This window comes from Ochotona curzoniae, unplaced genomic scaffold, assembly GCF_017591425.1.
Source record: "Ochotona curzoniae isolate NIBS_2020 unplaced genomic scaffold, NIBS_Ocur_1.0 scaffold_274, whole genome shotgun sequence".
Classification (NCBI taxonomy): Eukaryota; Metazoa; Chordata; class Mammalia; order Lagomorpha; family Ochotonidae; genus Ochotona; species Ochotona curzoniae.
The window spans coordinates 4,619,112-4,625,111 of record NW_024467101.1 but is presented as its reverse complement, the minus strand read 5'-3'; the positions used below and the strand labels follow the sequence as shown (position 1 = coordinate 4,625,111).

Below are 6,000 nucleotides of genomic sequence, written 5' to 3'. Positions count from 1 at the left end.
CCCACATCCCTCACTCCTCCTTCCCTCACCCCTACACCTCTCACTCCTCCTTCCCCCAGTGCTGCACCTCTCACTCCTCCTTCCTCCAGCCCGTGCTGCACCCCTCACTCCTCCTTCCCTTAGCCCCAAACCCTCACTCCTCCTTCCTCCAGTCCGTGCTGCACCCCTCACTCCTCCTTCCCTCAGCCCCACACCCCTCACTCCTCCTTCCACCAGCCCCACACCCCTCACTCCTCCTTCCCTCACCCCCACACCCCTCACTTCTCCTTCCCTCAGCCCCAAACCCTCACTCTTCCTTCCCCCAGTCCGTGCTGCACCTCTCACTCCTCCTTCCCCTAGTCCTGCACCCCTCACTCCACCTTCCCTCACCCCTACACTCCGCCGCTCCCCTCAGGCCCCTCAGGCGGCGCCCCGACCCGCCCCGCGCCTGCGCGGCGCACCACGTGCCGGCCGAAGCCCCGCCCCCGCCCCGCCCCCTCGCGAGTGCGGCCTCCGGCTTGCGGCGGCTCCAGGTCAGCTGCGAAGGCGTTGTGGTGGCGGGGTGGCTGCGGAGTGGGGGGAGAAGAACCGGGCGCGGGGAGCGAGCGGGTGGAGCGGGGCCGGGGCGGAGGGGTGCGCGAGAGCGGCCGCGGGGTCCGGGTGGAGCGAGGCGCGCGGGAGCGCCCGGAGGCGCGGGGGTCGGCGGCCGGAGGGGGAGCGGGCGGCCGCCTGACGTGGCGGGGCAGCGGCCCACCCACACCCACAGCCACGGGGTGGCGCTTGGCCGGGGCGCGGGGTGTCCGCGCGCGGGGTGCGGGCCCTACGCCCGCTGGGGTTCCCTGCACCCCCGGGCGCTCAGCGGGGCCTTGGCCGGCCCGCGGCGACCCTGCAACAGGCGGGTGCGTGGAGGGGCCGGGCCAAAACGACGCCGCCCTGGGGAAGGGGGCCGGGGTGGGGTGTGTGTGTGTGTGTGGGGGGTGTGCTGCAGCCTGGTCGGGTTAGATCGCTGGCTTTCTTGGTGAAAAAGCCGGAGATGGCGCTGTCCAGTGCCAAATCGCGCAGGGCTGTTGGCGATCTTGGCGCGGGGAGCAGCGGGGGCGTCGCCGCTGCCACCATCACCTTGTGTCCCCGGGCTCCTCCTCCCGTGGGCAGCTCGGCCTGGGCAGGGGGACCCGAGATGCCCTACTAGGTACCAGTCGGCTGAGCTCTGCCAGCTTTTCCCTGCCCCCACCTCCGGAAACTGGGACCCACTTCCTCGTTCCCCGTGTCTCCCTCCCCCGCCCCGGTGACCTGTGGTGCACCTCTTGGTCCTTGGCTACCCCTGGGTTTTGGGGTTCGGTAGAGAACAGTCAGCTTTGATGGGGGGAGGGTGGAGCTGGGGTGGGGAAGCCTTCGGAAAATGAATGCAAGCGTTGCTGAGAGCATTCGGCCTGGGAACTTTCTACACTTAAAAGTGTCCATGACAGTAAGACCGTGACACCCTGAAATATCGAGTTTTTTTTTTTTTTTTTTCCTAATCGTTTCAGTCAGCAGAGATTAAAAAGAAACACTGCCTGTGAGATAACAGCTACTGGCTGCAATCAGGATCTTATAACACAGCCGTGGGGCACAAGAGGGGGGGGTGGGGCCTTCGGGAAGGAGCACGTTTGCTCACAGTCCTTTAGACTGGGCCCTCAACTTCTGGTCATCTAGAAACTTCTCCCCTCCCCAGATGCCTGCTGCATGTATGGCCCAGCCAACTTTTTTTTTTCTTTTCTTTCTTTCTTTTTTTTTTTTTTTTTTTAAAGCATACTACTGTTTGCAGCCTTTGGAGGAGCCTCCAAGGGTCTATTTCTAGTACTGGATGGTGGGAGGGATATACAGTTGCTTGCAAAAGAACTGTGTGGCTCAGCCAGTTAAACTTGCCACTTGGGATGCCTGCAGCCCGCACTGGAATGCCTGGCTTTTATCCCAGCCACTCACAGGCTTTTGAACCAGCTTCCTGCCAATGCCCCCAGGGCGACAACAGGTGATGGCTGGAGTACTGAGTCCCTGCTGCCCTCCTCCACCACGGGAGACCCGGATGGACTTTCTCACCCCTTGGCTTGGTCGTGCCTCAGCCCCCACTGTTGCTGGCATTGGGGGGAGTCATGTCTTGTGTCTCCGTCTTTATCACTCTGCCTTGCTGATAAATAAATACATCTGTAAAAGGAAAAGGGGGTCGGGGAAGAAGGTTCTGGATTTACACATTCTCCCGAGACTCTTTAGAAGGCCTTCTAGAAGGTTCTGCAGGAGTGTGGACTAGTGAGTTTGCCCTGGGAGAGGATCTGATTGGGTTGGAGGTTTTATAACATACCTTTGGCTGGCTTTTGTGTTTGAAGCACAAGTGTATGACATAAGAAAGTTTGAGAATTTATTTATGAAACACCTGTAGGTTGAGGGGGGGCCTACAAGGAATAGCAGACCCTGGTTAGTGTTTCACATTGTTTTTTTCATTCTGCTAAATAAATTTTTTTTTTTTCTGGAGATAATCCTGATGGTGACTGGACCTGTTTATCTGCAATATCCTACTTGCAAGGGATAGTGAATACTGTTTCATTGTGTTGTCAAAAGTTTTATAAAGGAAGTTGTCCTTCACCTCTTCCAACATCCACTGCTCACTCTTCTCTCTGAATGTCCCTGAGAGATTTTCCACTCCATGGCTCAAGCTTGAGCTCACCTCTGTTTGATTTCAACTGTTGTGGTCCCGTGTCCAGCAAGCCCGGTCCGAGGATGGGTGTGGTCCTTCCTAGCAGGAAATTCGTTTTTTCCCCCTCACAGGCCCTAAGCACCTAGCATCCAACCCCATGCCATGGGACACGTAAGGACAGCAAAAATCTTTGGGTCTGCCCTTGCCGAGACAGTCATAGGCAAGACTCCAAGTTCAGTATATGGATAGCAGACTCATGTTTTGAGTTCATAATTGTGTATGGCTAGCAGACGGTACAAACATTCCAGTGGCCCTTGGCAGAAAGAGGGTTTTCCACCCCTACATAACTGAATTCCTTTTTTTTTATAAGATTTATTTATTTTTATTACGAAGTCAGATATGCAGAGAAGAGAGACAGAGAGGAAGATCTTCCATCCAGTGATTCACTCCCCAAGTGACCGCAACGGCCAGTGCTATGCCGATCCGAAGCTAGGAACCAGAAACTTCTTCCAGGTCTCCCACTTGGGTGCAGGGTCCCAAGGCTTTGGGCCATCTTTGATTGCTTTCCCAGGCCACAGCAGGGAGCTGGATGGAAAGTGGGGCTGCTGAGACTAGAACCGGTGCCCATGTCAGATCCCGGTGCGTTCAAGGTGAGGCCTTTAGCCACTAGGCCATGCCGCCGGGCCCATAACTGAATTCCTTGAGTCGTACTTGACACGTGAACATGGCCCTCCCAGACAAGGAGTCCTTCCATGACGCCCTGTAGCAAAGCAGCAGCAGCTCATCCACACCCACAGGAGCTGTTGTGCTCCTGGGGCTTGGTGTCTGAGATAGCTGTCACTCTCAGGAGAAGGCTGCCTGGACTCCGTTGTTGGGAACGATGTTGAGGTCTAGAGATAGGAATCAGGTGTCTGGAGTCTGATTTTACAAACAAATGGTAGGCTTTGAAATGTGTGTCCTGGAGATGAAGTTAGTGCTCCCAGAGGCTGAGTCTCCTTGGGTTAGGCAGGTGACATAGATTGCACATTTATTATTATTTTTTTAATTATTCTGATTTGAACGGTAGAATTATGAGAGAGAGAGAAGGAAAAGAAAGAGAAAGATCTTCTGTCTGCTGATTCACTCCCCAAGTGGCCATTATAGCCGGAAATGAGCCAGTCATAACCCAGGAGCTTCTTCTAGGTCTCCCACTCAGGTACAGGCTCCCAAGGCCTTGGACCATCCTCTACTGCTTTCCCAGGCCAGGGAAGTGGAGCAGATGGGACATGAACCAGTGCTTATAAAGGATTCTGGTGCTTGCAACGGGAGGATTAACTAATTGAACCATCGTGCTGGGTCCTCGGAGGATTTTGAGATGAGTCACAGGGAGCCCCAAGCAGGAGACAGTACTGGAGGCATCAGGGGGAACATTTACGGGCATTTGGGCATCTCTGTGCTGCCTGGGCAGCGTGTGTCCTCTCAGTGTACCCCAGGTGGGTGAGGAAGGAGGTCAGGGAGGGCATGAGGATTAGAGACAGAGACAATGGAGACAGTGAGGCTTTCCACACGGACAGGAGAGCCAGCGACAAAAACAAACAAAACAAAACAAAACAGGCTGGTCGGGAAAGCCCATGGCTAGATTTGGCATAGAGCTGGGGATAATGGCAGGCCATGCTGGCTTCTGGGCTGAACCTGGGAGCGTTGGGTCAGAGGAAGGAGTCACAAATTCCAAGCAGGAGGTGGTCAGTGGGGGGACTGTGCCTCAGCTCTGGCCACCTGGGTGGATGGGGGAATGTCCTGCTTTCAGGAGGGAGATAGAGCATGTCTGATGGGAAGCAGCAGATGCTCCTGGCCAGCCTGGCCAGCAGTGCCAGGGCCCCAGAGAACATGTGCAGGGGGACTGGCCACTCCCTGAGCAGGATCAGCAGATGCTCCTGGCCAGCCTGGCCAGCAGTGCAGGGGGCCCCAGGGAATGTGCGCTGAGGGACTGGCCACTCCCCAAGCAGGACCAGCTGGCTGTTGGCAGTTGCTCCTGGATATCCTGGAGGCTGTGTTTTGCAGTAGGTTTGTCTGATTGGCTGGGTGCCTAAGACTATAATCCAATCAGCTTGTGTTATTTTTTTTTCAAATCTGCATGTAAATTCCATTACTAGAGAGTAACCCTGGGTTTTTAAATAGGAGGCTGATGATCCCTAGGGTCTGCTAGTACTGTGCTTGGCGGTCAGAGTCTCCGAGAAGGCAGTCCTAGGGGCCAGCACTGCTAAGTCAGAATCATTCTCTGACCTCTGGGCTTCATGACCCACATCACTCAGGCCTTGCCTTTTTCTTTTCTTTCTTTCTTTTTTTTTTTTTTTTTTTAAGATTTATTTATTTTTATTACAAAGTCAGGTATACAGAGAGCAGGAGAGACAGAGAGGAAGATCTTTCATCCGATGATTCACTCCCCAAGTGACCGCATCGGCTCTGAAGCCAGGAACCAGGATCCTCTTCTCCAGGTCTCCCACTTGGGTGCGGGGTCCCAAAGCTTTGGGCTGTCCTCAACTGCTTTCCCAGGCCACAGGCAGGGAGCTGGATGGGAAGTGGAGCTGCCGGGATTAGAACCGGTGGCCATATGGGATCCCTGCACGTTCCAGGCGATTACTTTATCCGTGCCGGGCCCGCCTTTTTCTTATTTAAAGATTTACTTTAAAAAAAAAAAAAGAAGATGTATTTTTATTTTTATCTGAAAGGCAGAGTTGCAAAGGGAAGGAGCAAGACAGTAGATTTACCCACTGATTCTCTTCTCAAATGGCCTTATGGCTGGAGCTGAGCAGATCCAAAGCCAGGAGCCAGGAGCTGCTTCTGGGTCTCCCATGTAGGTGCAGGAGCCTAAGGACTTGGGCCATCCTCTGCTGCTTTCCCAGGAAAGCCTTAACAGGAAGCTAGAAGAGAAGTGGAACAGTCAGGATATGAGCCAGTGCCCATTTGGGATGCTGGCACCACAGGTGGAAGCTAAGCCTATATACCCCAGGTGCCAGTGCCAGGCCTTGCTGTTTTTATGCATCTACTCCTGTGGGAGGAAACCCAGTTTTTTTCTTTCTCAAAAGGAGGAACTTCTTGAGAATTTGATATATTCAAGTGTTTCCATGCTGTCTTCATTGTAAGAAATATTTTAAAAATAAAAAAATAATTTGAGAGGCAGAGATCTCCCATGTTTGGGCTCACCGCTCCCCCCCCCCCCCATCCCAGGAGGTGCTCACCAGTAGCCAGTGTGTGGCCAGGCCAAAGACAGGAACTTGGAGTTCCATTCAGGCCTCCCCTTCGTGGTTTGGCAGGGACTCAAGAGCTTGCACCATCCCCTGCCACCTCCAGAGTTGTGCTGTGGTGGGAAGCTG

At 54.5% G+C, this 6,000-nt stretch overlaps 1 protein-coding gene across 2 annotated transcripts in view; it reads left to right on the top strand.

The window, feature by feature from the left end:
* Positions 1-458: 458 nt before the first annotated feature.
* Positions 459-6,000, top strand: part of KLHL22 (kelch like family member 22) — a 31,866-nt gene continuing 26,324 nt past the window's right edge. For both annotated transcript variants that reach the window (XM_041003492.1, XM_041003493.1), the window contains exon 1: positions 459-512. The gene's annotated coding sequence lies outside the window, so the exon portion shown is untranslated. The remainder of the gene's footprint in view (positions 513-6,000) is intronic.